We start from the raw sequence: 15,324 nt of genomic DNA, 5'->3' as shown, positions 1-15,324 counted from the left end.
TCAAAGATCCAGGGAAGAAAACTGAGTAAGGAGTAAACAGACCTAATGCCAAGGAAGGAAATGAGGGGAAAGGCACAGAATGGAAAATTGAAAGAAAGGTTTTTCCTCAACCTAGGGACCATGACGACTACAGACTAGTCTAAGGACCAGAGGAAATGACAGAAAGACTCATATATGGGCTGAACTGGATGAAACTTGATGCGCTTGATCTACAATATACCCTACATGCTTATATAACATTAAAGTAAGAAAAAGGAACCACAACTAACTGCGTCCTAAACTATACCAGTAATACCCAACCTGTGGCTTCATTTTAAATCAGAATAACTACAACCCTCTGTATAGAACTCATGGAGTTTATGTTTAAAAACTTCTTCACAATACTTTGAGAAATAGGCATTGGAAGCTCAATCCCCATTTTGTGTGACTATGGGCAAATCACAGGAGGAAAGAAGCCCAGAGAGGTTCACTTGTCCAATGTCACAATTTATAATACAAGGGGTCAGGATTTAAATCCAGGACTTTCCACTAAACCACTTCTGCTGCTCAGTTTATTTACCCTTTGCTTTTAAAATTTAAATCATGTCTAAATCAAAATAAGTAAAAGCCCCCAAATCTTCTATTTCTCCACTAGCAAAAACTATGCACCTATAACATTAAATGATAGTAGTTGTCATCCTCCAGAAGAAATCCCGCCCCCCCCCCCACACTCTTAGCTGAGATGAAAAAGAAAAACCATAAAGAAAGGTCATGTCAGATGTTTGTTCCTTTACAACTAATCTATGTCCCCAGTGTAACTTTTTGTACTAGAAACTTTTCAAAAATGCTAACTCTGCTCACCATATTACAAATGGCAAGAATATGTTAGTGAAAAAAAACAAAAAAAACTTATGGAAAATATTTTTTACACTCCCCTGAGGAAAAAAGGTACTTTAATGATTGGCAGCGGCCATCCTAGAATGCTAGTCAAATAACTACTTTAATGTATTCTTTTCCTGCCAGGAGTTTTTAATTTTAATTTCTTTAAAAAGAAGAAAATCAATTCATACACCTCCCTTTCTTGTATAAGTGACTTACAAGTCTTGTAGTAAATTTTTATTCCATATTCCACAAAACTAAATTCTGGGGTGGGGGGGATGTTTGAGGAGGAAAAGCAAGGTAATTGGTTAAGTGACTTACCCAATGTCACAGTTAGTAAGTGTCAAGTGTCCGAGGCCACATTTGAATTCAGGTCCTCCTGACTCCAAAGCTGGTGCTCTATTCACTGTACCACCTAGCTGCCCCCAAACCAAATTTTTCAGTTTATATCTACTCCTAATTGTTTTCTCTGGCCATCTCCTATTCTTGGAAGTCTCCCTCCTCAACTTCACCTACTTACTTCCTTGGCCTCCTTTCAGTCCCAATTAAAATTCCCAACTCTTACTGGGAGCCTTACCCAAGCCCTTTTCTAACACAGCCTTCCTCAAAACCTCAATTCCAGTGTCTTCCTTCTACTGATTCATTCGGATTTATCCTTTATACAGTTTATTTGTAAATATATATGACCCATTAGAGCATAAGTTCCTTGAGGGAAGCGACTGTCTTTTGACTCTTTTTGTATCTCCAATTCTTAGCAGAGAACCTGGAACATAGGAGGTACTTAATGAATTTTTATTATGGATTGAGTTTCTAGAACTCATTAACCAAGCTAAAACCACAGCATTTTAAAACAATATACGACATTAAAAATTAGTGCCTAGTTAATTAATTAAGCCGATACCTATAATGATATGATATGATATTGACTTCCTGGTTTATCCAAAAAACAAACAAAAAAAATCCCTAAATTTGTTTATTATGCCATATGCATTGGCACAATAAACTGTCAGTAAGTTTCTCTCAACAAGTGTCTAGAAAACATTCTGCGTCAGGCACTGTGGTAGGTGCTGGGAATACACAAGACAAAAATGAAACAGTTCCTGCTACTCAAAAACCTCACATTCTATGGGGGAAGACATGTACACATTAATATACACAAAATAAATACACGGTAAAAGCCATCTAGCTATGTTTGCTGCCTCCACTTCCTCATTCAACTGACCTTTTAATGGCCCCATCAAATGGCCTTTACTCAATCCTCATCCTTCATGCAGCATCAGGCACTGCTGACCACCTCTTCCTCCAACCTCTCTTGGATTTTGTGACTGCTCTATCTTGGTTCTTCTACCTATCAGACTTTACCTTATTATCCACTGCTCAATATGATCAAAGTAACATCCACTAATTATGCTTATCACCCAAGACTGTTTTGGGTCTTCTATCTTCTGTAATTTCTCACCTAATGGTCTCATCAGCTCCCATGGGTTCAATGATTACTCCCAGATCTATAAATCCAAGCCTGCCCCACACTCAGCTCTCCTGAGCTCCCATCTCACATCAAATCCCTGTTGGACAATCAAACTGGATGCTCTAAAAGAATCTTAAACTTAACATGTTCAAAACAAAACATCTTTGCCTTTCCAAACTTACTCCTCTTCCAAACCTCCCTATTATTGTCCAAGGCATCACCTCCATGCCATTCTTGATTCACTCTCACTCACCCCACATATTCAGTTAGTTGCCAAACTCTGTCATTTTTATTTCCACAGACTCTGTAACATAAAACCCTTATCTCTTATTCAAAGAACGTATCTCTTGCCAGAATTACTGCAATAGCCTTCTAATTGGTCTCCCTGTCTCAAGTTTCTCATTCCAAACTTCTACACAAGCTAAAGTGCTTTGAAAAAGTTTGAGCATAAACATGCCAATCCCTTATTTCCTCCTCCTGTGTTTGGTATTTAAAATTTGTCATCGTCTAGTCCTTTCAAACTTTCCAGGCTTTTTACACACTATTCCCCCCTCCATGAATTAATTCTACAGTTGAGATATCCCAGTCTGGTTTCTTTTCCTTCAAAGGATACACCATCTCCCTGCTCTATGCCTCCACACTGCCTGGAATGTTCTCTCTTGCATTCTCACCTCTTGAAATCCTTGACATCTTTCAATCATCAGCTCACTTTCTGTAGCAGGCCTTTCTTTGTCCTTGTTCCTTTTGCCCATCTCCTTCCTCTTCCCCTTCCCCTCTATGGTTATCTTCCATTAATTCTCCCAGTATCTTTCAACTCCTTATCTATGTACAAAGTTGTCTTCTTCACCACGGGAGCAAAGACTCTTATTTTTAATGCTTAGCACAGTCCTTGTGTCTTATTAAGGGCTTGATAATGCTTCTTGATAGATTGACTTAAAAAAAACATAATCAACTTTCTGACAAGATGGTTACCTGAGTGGTGATCAGACCCCCTGGGTTCCCATAAACCCAGTTTAAGAAAAAAATAAAGCCCAGATATTCACAACAGACCAAATGGTGATCAAGAAATCCAATGAGAATCCATAATAAGTCAGTCAATGAACATTTATTAGGCACCTATATGCCAAGCACAATGCTAAGCATTGAGGATACAAAGAAAGGCAAAAGAAGAAGCTCACAATCTAATGGAGAAAACAATATCCAAACAACCATGGACAAGCCAGCTACAGAAGGATAAATAGGGAAAAAAATCAACTGAAGAAAAGCACCAGAATTAAGGACTGGGAGAGGTTTCCTTAAGTGGGATTTTATCCCGGACTTGAAAGAAAACAGGAGGTGGAGGTAAGGAGGAAGAACATTCCAGGAATGAGGAACAAGTCAGAAAAAATGTCCAGAAGCTAGAGATGGAGTATCTTGTTTGAGGGAAGAGGCCAGTGTCACTGGATCCAAGGGTAAGGAGGAAGTCATAAGATGTGGAAAGGCTTAATGTAAGGGACTTCTTCCACTCCCTAACTGTCCAATAATGCCAGCTGGAAAGCCCCAGGCAATACAAAAAAGGGAAGTGGCATCAGAGCCAATAATGCCAACATAGGCTTCCAGAAACAAGATGTATATAGCCTATAAAATTCAAGTACCCAGATGTAGCAAACAGAGGGTTCCCAGAGAAGGAACACCGCAAGAAAGTCTAAGAACATGGCAACGAGAAAACAACCTTGAGGCAAGCAACAAACAAACTGGGACACTACAGATGTCACCAGAGAGAAGAACACTGAAGATCCAGCACTGTGAACTTCAAAATTCAGGGGAATTCAGGAAAAAAAACTATGGAGTCTGAATGCAGATTGAAGCATACAATTTTCTTTTTTGTTGTTGTTTTTTTCTTGTGGTTTTTTCCCTTTTGTTCTGATTCTTTTTTCACATGACTGAGGAGGAAATTGTTTAATACAACTGTATATGTATAACCTATATCAGATTTCTTGGAAAGGGCAGGGGAAAAAATGGAACTCAAAATCTTATAAAAGTGAATGTTGAAATCTATCTTCATATGTAATTGAAAAAAATAAAATACTATTAATAGGGAAAAAAGAAACAGAGAATGTCATTGGGTCCATGTGAGTGAGTGATACAACCCAGAGACAGATATCATCTGTGATTCCTAATAAATGGAAGCTATTGGCCAGCCATTGTCATCACTTCTCTTGATATGTTTAAAAAAAAATTTCGGGGGGACTAACCCTAGCAAGTGGAAGACAGCATATGAAATCTAGGAGACCCAGGTGAGGTCATGCAGAGGCAATCCTCCCACCCCCTCAAAATCACCGCAAGGTATGGAGTTGGCCCTAGCATAAAGCCCTAATTCAGAAACTAAATCAACAGAGATGAATGAGTCAAAAAAATACTCAAGAAAACTAAAAAATATTGCAAATCTAAAGGTACTCAAAAAATGAGTATCTCTAACAAGTACAAGAAGAAATCTGAAGGAAAAGAGATTTTCCACAAGGACTACATGAATACTTAAAAGAGGAAAAATAAAAGTTATGGAGGAAAGAACTGGAAGGAGAACTAATAGCCTAAAGAAACTGGTGATGGGAACAGATTTAGTGAAGACTTCTCAGGTATATGGAGCCTTCTCCCTGGAGTGGAAGAGACCTTAAGCCCAGGTTTCCATTCCTCCAGAGTGGGGTGATTTCCATATAAGGCTATGTATTGCTTTAGGATCAATGATTGGATATGACTCACTAACTCCTCAACACCTAATTTGCATATGCACAGGTAGTCTGTAGTCCTCACACAGGTCCACCTGATTTGCATAAGTTCTCAATGCCCAATTTGCATGAGTCGTCAATGCTTTATTTGCATATATTTTCAATGCCTAATTTGTATATAATGATGTGTATTTTCGGTCGGGAAGTGGAAAATTTGAACCAGGTTTCAAAAGGGATTGGTTAGATTTCCCACCTAGAATGTAAGACCTTGCTTCTCAGCCAATGAGAATAATGGTCAGTGGTGGGAGGGGGATTTTCGTGTCAGGATCTATATAAATTACCATTCTGCTTCTGTAAGGCGCCTCCCTACTCCAGCTTTACTGATGAAGGTTCCACCCAGTTTCTCCAGAGAACTGAATAAAGGAGATTTTCTGTTTTTACCTTGAGACGCCTCTGTGTAGTCAATTTGAGTAAAGGGGGTTCGTACTTTCCCCCACACACACTGGTAAACCTTTTCCAAGAAATAAAATCCCTGAAAACTAGGATAGACCAAAGACAAATTAATAACACCATGAGACAACAAGAAATATTAGAACAAAATCAAAATACTGAAAAAAGAGAAGAAAATATAAGATATTTGAAATCCAAAACTGAGCTGGAAAACTAATCAAGGAAGGATTAATTCAATAAACACTTGACTCCTTAAAACCTTGCTTAAAAAAAAAGACCTGGACATTGTTCCCAAGAAATCACAAATGAAAACTGGACCTAGATAACAAAGCAAAGTTAAAAGAATCTGATTACCTCCTGGAAAAAAATTCCAAAAGGAAAAGCTGAAGAAATGTCACAGCCAAAATCCAGAGCTCCCACAGCAAAGAAAATATACCACAAGTATTCATAAAGCAATTCAAGTACCAAAGAACTATAGTCAGGATCAGACAACACCTGGCGACTTCTATTTAAAACCAAAATGGATCAATGTTCTTGAAAGCTAAAAGACATAGGCTTGTAACCCAGAATAGCTTACCCTGCAAAGCTGAATATAATCGGGGGTAAAAGAAGGGGAAGATGGAGTGACACCTTGACACCTTTAAAAGAAGCGGACTTTTTAGGAAGTCTGATAAAAATACCAAAGAGTAGAAACTTTGAAATACAAGAGCCTAGAGAAACCTTGTGGGTAGGTAGATGGCTCAATGGGCATGGAGTCAGGAAGACCTGAGTTCAAATTTGGCCAGATATACACTAGCTGTATGACCCTGAGCAAGTCACTTAACCTCTGTTTTTGTCTTAATCCAGTAGAGAAGGAAATGGCAAACCACTTCAGTATCTTTGTCAAGAAAACTCTATAGACAGTATGGTAGATGGGGTCACAAAGAGTCGGACATGATCTAACAACTGAACAACAGAGTAACCTAGAAAAGGTAATTTAATCTGAGCAAATGGAAACTGCTCTGAGATAATGTGCTAGCATTATAAAAACGAAGAAGCAAGTGTCCCTTCAGAACCTTAATGTCTTCAAGGACTACTCAGGATACACAAAAAAATGTTGAGATAAACTGCATTTGTTCAGAGTGTTTGAAGAAGGAAAGAGAAGGAAAAGTAAAAATAACAGGAGGAGTATACTAGTATAGAAAAAGGGAAGGGGAAGAGACTTAGTAGGCCTCATTGGCATGGGTGAGGAGAAAAGTACACAAAAACATGGAGGAAAGAAGGAGGGAAGTTGGGCATCAGATAAACCTCATTCTTATCTCAAGTGCATTCATATCTCAAGGGGATTCACACTTAACAGGGAAACAAGGTGGGGAAGGTGATTAGAAGGGCAGATAATACGGGAAGGGAATAGCTTGAGTCAAAGGAAAACAAACTTCTTCATACTGAAGCAGAGATTAAAAAAGAGGAGGCCAATGGTGAAGTAAAAGAAAAGCAAAGAACTAGAATATAAGGTTACCTTAAATTGCCTCTGAGAAAATTGGAAAATATGAATATAATGAAATATTATTGTAACATAAAAATAACAAGACCAGAGAACTCTGAGTAGTACAAACTGACCAGACCCAGAATGAAGTGAGTAGAGCCATTAAGAGAAATACAAGGACAGCAAGTTTTAAAACTTTAAAACTCTGATCAATGAAAAGACCAACTATATCTCCAGAGGATCTCTAATGAAGTATGTCATCTGACTCCTAACAGAGAAGTAATGGATACAAGGTTTAGAGATACACATTTCTGAATATGGCTATGTGAATTAATTTTGCTTGACTTTATTAATACTTTATTAAAACTTGGGAGGAAGAAGGTTGAAGCAAAAGAAAAAAAGAGTCATAAAAATCACAGAAGAGAACAGAAGAAAATTCAAAAGCAAGCACAGGTAAGTAGGATGGTTTCTAAAGCAAGTGGCATAAAACAGATTCATATGCAATCCTCTTTTTGTGTTACACTGTGTACACCAAAATGCTCTTCTTGTTTTTTGGTGTTTTGGGTTTAGAGTAAATTTTTTTTTCTAAAAAACATGTTAGAATCAATACTTTTAATCATACTAGGTAGAAAGAAAGATGTACTTCTTGAGATCCAAACAATTCAGCAAAAGAAGTTCATATACTTCAGGAAGCTCCAGTCTACAAAATGATTTTCAAAGTTAGGTATTAGCAGATAAAACTGAAGTTATCCCAAAGCAAAGTTGTTGTTTTTTTTAATCACAGAAACACAAGCTGAACCCTAAGAGATTAGTTTTTACCTCCCAAATCTCATTTATGTTCCATGAATCATGACCTTTCAGAACCTCAGCTTACTCCTCAAAGAGAGGCCTAAAATAAACAAGATTCCTTCTGGCTCTGAAGACCAAGACATTGAACAGTCAGACCACTATCGTAACCAAGCTTTAAGGTAGACAAATTTTGCTCTCAGAATAACCAAGCTTTAAGGTAGACAAATTTTGCTCTCAGAACTCCATTTCCTTACATGGTATATTCCTTTTGGTGGCCCCCTCCACAAAAGTGGTCCTAACTCTTTCACCCACAAAGGCATATATTCTTTGGGCTAGCCCTCCCTGTTATCTTATTAACATCTACATTTATACAATAAATTGTAATGAGACTGTATGTAATCTATTATCAAACAGTAACAGAAGCTACTGGGTTACTGCTTCCCCTTCCCCAAGTTAAAAATTATGCAAGTACTAAAACTAGCTTCATAGGATTGTAGATCTTAAACTTGAAAGAATATTAAGTTATTCAGTTCAATCCCCTAAGAAACCTGTTTCAGAGAAAGTCAATGAAAGATTTGAAGAAGTCACTCAGCCATCAACAGTAAAGCCAGAACTCAAATTCAGGTTTTATGACTCTAAAATCAACACTTTTTTACTAACTTTAAAATTTTCTATTATAAACATTTTCCTTTTGTAATCCAACTCTGATACAATCAACAAGAAGGCTGTAATCCAACTTCTGCCATTAACATATATGTAAATCAGATCAGCAATTTCTTTTAATCTCATTAAGTTGGCTCAGGGACTGGGGGTTAAATATCTAGTTCCCCCATCACATAGACTTCCCAAGGTCAGCCACCTGTAAGTTCAGTCTAGGAAAAAGCAAATAAGAAGTTTAATTTATTCTTTATGTCCTTAAGTTGTGTCTCTGTTCTTGCTAAAAGGAAAGCAAAAAAGTGTAAGAAACATTCATAAATACTTGTACATCCATGTGGACTTACCTACCATTTACTGAATGACTACTATAGCACTGTGCTAGGCACTGGGCATATCAGAAACAAACAAAAACCCAAAACACATCCCTTCTTATTCTCAAGGACCTTTCACGTGAATTCTTAATGAAAGTACTAATAAAAAAAAAACCCTAAAATACTCTAACTTCTATAGCACAGATTTCACTCAAATGTCGTTCTTTACATCCCTATTTATATATGAAGCAGCACAGCATTAAATGATCAAATCAAACAATTAAACCCAATAAGTTCATGTGAATAGACATCTTTATTATAGAGGACACATTAGAAGGTTATTTTTAAATCTTTGTGATATGATTGGACAGGAAACTCATGGTCTTTGACAAATGAAATAAATTTTTATTCCCAACTCCCATCTTCCACCAAAAAACCCTTGACTATTCTTCTCAACCAAAAAACTTCAGCAACTGCAGGAAATTTTAAAATGTTAAAATTTCTTTAAGCGTCTTACAGAGTCACAAAGAATGGGAAGAACATGTGGATCATTTGAGGGAACAGCAAAATCTGTAAGATCACAAACCTGTTTGACTACTCTGAAGATGAAAAAATATTAAGCTGAAAAGTTTTGTTTAAAGAATATGTTACAGTATTAAGAGTCAGAAGAGACTTGAATCCTATTCCTAGATGGATAGGATAGGATAGGATTATAAGGATGATTATCAATTCACAAGATTATTGTGCAGAACAAAACAACCTTCATGGCTTATAAATTGTGTGTAACAGAAACATTTATATGCTCCTTCCATAGATCTCAGGTCAAAAGACTTTCAAAGAGACAGATTAAGCTGAAAATATATTTACATATTCTGCTATAGCTATTAGCTGTGAAAGTTAAACATTTTTTTTAGTTAAAAGAAAGCTTCAGTGTCTGACATGGGAGAGAAGAAAAATCATAATAACATAGTGGATAAATGGAACCAAAGAATATTAGTTTAAAAATGAATGCTTCCTACACCCTCATTTTACAGACATGGAAAAGTTCAGGAGAGTTGAAATGTCTTGCCCAAACTCACACAGTCACTAAGTGGCAGAGCTGGGACTAAAATAATGGACTCTTTCCAGTGCTCTTTATACTATACCATAGTTTGAATTAGCCTCATATAACCAAATAAATCAAATACATTGAAGGCAGACATCAAAGAAAACAGAATACTGATTCAACAAATTGATCAGAAATCTCCTAAGCAACCTGGTACAAAGTTTACACAGCCAGCAGCTGTTCCATGGAGAGGTTAACTTAGTGGCTAGCTAGTTGACAGCTTTATTGTTTGATGCATCAATTATTAAAGCCCTCTCCCAATCAGTAATGAAATACAGCAGGCAAAAACAATATCATAACTAAGGAGCCATTAAAAATTTTCTGTTCTGCCTAGCAGAAAGGACTTAAAGGACTACTACGACAAAGATAACATGAGCTTGAAAACTCTTAAGTCATTTAAGAAACATGCAAAGAATTTTTAAAAAACTTTCAATTTATGTTGTCCTTAAATTAGAGATGGACTGTAGCTTTATTTAAAATACCTATCACATACACAAATGACATAATTTAGTATCTTTGGATATGCTAAGAGCTCCTCATACATGTATGACACAATAGACATTTTTAGATGATGATTACTACAGCTTTAGCTGCATATAGTGTATGTATGTATCTTTCTATATATGTGTGTGTATGTGGGTATATGTATGTATAGTAAATAAAAATATAGTAAATATATAGCATAGTAAATTTAAAAAACCATGTAGTAAATCTAACAAAATTACCTCTTCTGCAGAAGTATTTCTTCAAATAATTGACATACTTACAAATCTAAGAAAAAATATGTACCATTTGGCTAAGGAACTTAAGAAGTAATTTAATTGAAAAAGGAATATTATTTCAAACATTACTACCTGATTTAAATCATTAAATCAATGGGGAAGGCATGCTTTTAAATAAGGGGAAAAAAACCCCACCGTATCATATTAAAATGTATTATGTGCATACACACATACACATACACACACACACTCCACCTCATAGCTTCTCTCTCTATTGAATGAAAAAGCAGAAACAATGCTCACAAAAACTAGGATAATTTCATGCAAATGAACTATCAAAGTAATTATTCTATCTACCTATCTTCCATTTCTACACAAGTAACTAATCTATTTTCCTTTTCCAATAAGTTATTAGATAAGCATATCAAGAGAATAACTTAAGTAACATCTTGATATCAACATAAGCTTTTAAAATTTTTCTAGGATACTCTTGTGGATAAGAGGAAAAATATGAAAATGATTACTGTTTGATGAAGTGGCAGCTGGATGAACAGTCATATACCAGAGCTAACAGATTTGTGTTAGATGGACTATGATGGGCAACTAGGTGGCACAATAATCACTGGATCTGGACTCAGGAAAAGCTAAGTTCAAATCCAGCCTCAGTCACTGTGCAAGTCATTTAATAGCTACCTGCCTCAGTTTCCTCAAATTAAAATGAGGATAATAACAGTACCTGTCTACCAGGGTTGTTTTGAGGATCAAAAGAGATAATAATTGTTAGCCCAGTGCCTAGCACATAGTAGGTGTTCAATAAACACTTGTATATGTATATGATCACGTTCTTATGACTGCTACAGAGTTCTGTCTATAGGTTTGTTCTATTCAAAACTTTTTTATCTATGATAAGGATGAACACATTGAAAGCAAATTTATTGAACATGCAATGACAGTTATGAGAAGTGTTGTGTCACTATTTCAGTGACCTATCATAATATACTTCAAACTTTTTAGATCAGTCATACCTATTAGTAAGATTTTCTTAAAAGGTACCAGGATCCCTTTATATTTCCTCACTTATAAACTATCTAATTAAATTACATACATTATAATACTTCAAAAAGGTAATATTAAGAATAGGATAAAAGAAAGAATATTTGATCTTGAGTGAAGAGGAAGCCACCCCTACAATTTACTGAGTAAAGGGGAGATACGGTCAGACCTGAACTTTTAAGAAAATCACTTTGGCAGCTATGAAGAGAATGGACTGGAGAAAAACATGAGGCATGAACGCCAATTAGAAGGCTACTATAATAGTTCAGGTGAGACATAAAGGTCTAAACCAGAGGTTCCCAAATAACTGCACCCTTAAAAAAAAAATTACCAGCACCCCCTTGAAATCTACTTTCTTTAACCCTTTAACAGTTTTGTGAAATTTGCATTTCAACAAAATATAAAATCTTTTAAATGATGCATCTTAAACTTAATAATATATCATAAATTTGTGGTTTTCCTGCACTGAAATTTTCATGAAGCAGTATTGTATCATGTAAATATCATATTGTAAATATGACTGTATTGTAAATATGCATTTTCATTATTTTAATAGATTGTCTATGATATCATTATAGGATTTAAAAGCTACCATACTGCAGCATTTGTCCAGCTGTATTGCCTCCTCTATTAAACTGTAAGCTCCAACTGTATCACATTGTAAATAAGTCATTACACGTTCACATTCTTGCTGATGCATGCTGGACTTCCTGACAACGCAAGACACACAAACCTTTCAACACTTGCTTGTTAAGACCTGTCAGCAGATTTTATTTGGAAAATAATGTAATCACTACAACTTTAATTCTGTTACACAACAGAAGAAACATGTATGAACGATTCTTCAAAATTGTCTTTTCTTCTTTACTTATACTTCTACTGTCCCCAGGGTCCTGGGCTCCCCAGAGGGTGGTATTGTCCACTTTGGAAACCTCTGGATGGTAGTAGCTATAGAAACATAGAAGAGACAAAAGTAAGAGATGTGGAGATCAAAAATACAAGATCTGGCTAGTGACTGGATATATATGGAGCAAGAAGATATATCAGGTAAGGAGCTGAAGTTGACAGTAAGATAGTGAACCTAGGTCACTTCTTATAGTACAGTAGTGTTCCACTACATTCATACACTACAATTTCTTCAGACATTCTTCAACTTTCAAATGACTGACAGAATTTAAGGAAAAACTGAAAAAAACTACTATGTTCCCTGTACGTAATTAGGCAAATACAGCAAAACTGTCAAATTATCTCTTCAATTAATATATAGTCTTCATACCAAAATACTAATGAGTCTACATATTAATTTAGATAAAACTAACAAAATCTGTAAGGAAAAAGAGAACAAGAATATCAAGAACAATTTAAAAAGGAAAAGAAGGACAAGTTGAATTTTTGAAGGAAAATTTGTCTAAGAGATGTTAAAATGAATTATAAAGCAGCAATTGTTTAAAATTATCTGTTACTAAATCTTGGAAATACAGGAAAAGAACATATCAGAGATGAATATAAAAACCCATCTATGCTTTCCCAAACCATACAATGTTTATCCATATAAGAAATAAAAGGCTTACCTAATGTGTTAGAGATATTCTTTCCTTATTCTTGACATCACAAGGATGCCAGCAGAGTGCTGTAACTGTCTACCTTTTTCTTAACTATATGACCAATCTATCTTCTCTTCCTCTCATACATTTTCTTGATGACTTTTTTCAATCTTTTTCTTCAAAGTTCTCCATTGGTTAAATGTTGCAACATGCTCACATCTACCATGCACCTCTCCATCATCCAGTGTGTGATATTTACCTATAATTCTTTAGAGACTATTGTATTCTGTGTCTCATTCCTATATAGGAGTACTAGTAGAATGTTGTTCAAAACATGGCTCTTTGTTCCAGCTCATGAAATAAAGAATTTGCTAACATTTTTTTTTAAAAAATTAAAGTTTCCTGAAAAAGATCTAAAGGTGAAAAACTCATAAGCCTATATTATTGGCATAAAGTTTTAATTTTCCTATTTTATTTTATTATCAAGGCCCAGGAATACATTTTTTTTAAAATTAACTCCAACTATACTCATTTGAAATGAGTAGTAATTAGGAATAATAATTCTACTCAGGTCTAAGGTTTATCTCTGTAATACAACCTACGAAAGGAATATTTGAGGCAAATCAACTAATACAACAAAATCGTTGAAGGAAATGTTTATCCTACTTAAGGGGACAAACTTTTTTTTCAAAAATTAAACTATTGTATGTAATAATTTTGTCATTGCAAAATGTATTTAATCTTTGGAGCTAATTTTGAAAGAACTCTTTATTTGTCAACACTTTTAGCAATTAATTCAAGTATGAATCTGACAGTAAAAAACTTGTTTATTTCAGGCTTTCTCTCCCATTAGTCTAAATTAAAAGTGTTTTGCTATACTAAAGAATTACTAAGATTAATTACTAATGAAGTATTAATATAAGAGAACAAAAACACTAGCATGGAATAAAATGCATGAAAAAATGTAAGTATTTGTGCTAGACGCAAAGAATATAAATACAAGAGACAGTCGAAGCTTACATTTTAATAGAGGAGGCAACAATATGCTGTAGTAGGGTAGCTTTTAAATCCTATAATGATATCATAAACATTATCAGCAACATTATCAATAATCCAAAAATATTAAAAGAATGAAGAAAAAACTCTTCAAAACACTATGTAGATGGAGAACTTGAGAGATTTCTTCAGTGGAATATTTGTTTTCCCACATATATTCCATAAATCCCTCAGATTTAAGCAAGACTGGAATGTGCAGAGACATTATTAATATATATATGTATATATATATGTGTACAGGGGAAGTATGTATAATGATCAAATCAGAGATCAAAGTACCAACTGTATAAACTACATCAAAATATGATTTGAAATTATTTTAATTAAAAGCAATGAATGATTACTATAAGTATAGAATACAAAGGAGAAGAATAAAAGTAGGAAAGGAATCAGATCTAGAGGAGAGAGAGAGAAGCATTTTCATGCAATACTTCAAAAAAACTAAAGTCCTTTTAATGCAATTCAAAATAGACTTACCTCATATTGTCCTTCCATTGTGTACGAAGGCTCCAGGGAACTCTAGTATTTAAAACAATGTGCTGTTTTTATTTTATTTTTTTCCCTTTCCCTCTCCAAAGACACTTTACTGATTTTTTTAAGTGGTCTAAGAATTATATGGCATCTCTGGCATCACTATATCCAAGATTCAGTCTTTCTCCTTGCCAGGTTACAATGGCTTATTAGTAAAAGTCAGCTTCTGAGTGGAACTTCGTAACACAGCAGGGACAGTTGAAGTATATATGGTACTTAAGGCATTTATTTCTGAAGATCTTTTCCCAAAGATTCCATTTGCATTTTCAGATAGAGATAGATTGACTGATTATTACCACCACTAGAAGTTAAACTCATCCTTCAAATATTCCCTTAAAAAAAAAAAAAAATACACAAACTCCTGGCTTTGGAGGCAAAGAGAGGGCATTCAGAACAATGAGCTGTCCATTTAGCACAAAAGTAAACTTCAGGCATTGCAAACTAAATTAAAACAAAGCTACTGTTTGCCCATTCTTGCTCAAAAATTTTCCCCAAATTCAGTACATATTAAGTACTTTCTACGTGCAGAATGCTGAATGCTTTCATTAGTTTCACTGTTTTAAGTTTCTAAGCATAACAAAATTACACCAGATACATGACATTCAGTGAC

At 35.1% G+C, this 15,324-nt stretch overlaps 1 protein-coding gene across 7 annotated transcripts in view; it reads right to left on the bottom strand.

The window, feature by feature from the left end:
* The window catches only part of PTBP3 (polypyrimidine tract binding protein 3), a 179,190-nt gene that overhangs the window by 62,762 nt on the left and 101,104 nt on the right, over window positions 1-15,324 (bottom strand). Inside the window, exon 1 of one of the 7 annotated variants that reach the window (XM_072598060.1) lies at window positions 1,180-10,570. The exons of the other annotated variants lie outside the window; for them this stretch is intronic. The gene's annotated coding sequence lies outside the window, so the exon portion shown is untranslated. Of the gene's footprint in view, window positions 1-1,179; window positions 10,571-15,324 lie in introns of those variants that run through there. 7 annotated transcript variants of the gene reach the window in all.

The sequence above is a fragment of the Notamacropus eugenii genome, chromosome 3 (genome assembly GCF_028372415.1).
Source record: "Notamacropus eugenii isolate mMacEug1 chromosome 3, mMacEug1.pri_v2, whole genome shotgun sequence".
NCBI lineage: Eukaryota > Metazoa > Chordata > Mammalia > Diprotodontia > Macropodidae > Notamacropus > Notamacropus eugenii.
This window is presented reverse-complemented; position numbering and strand designations above follow the sequence as displayed.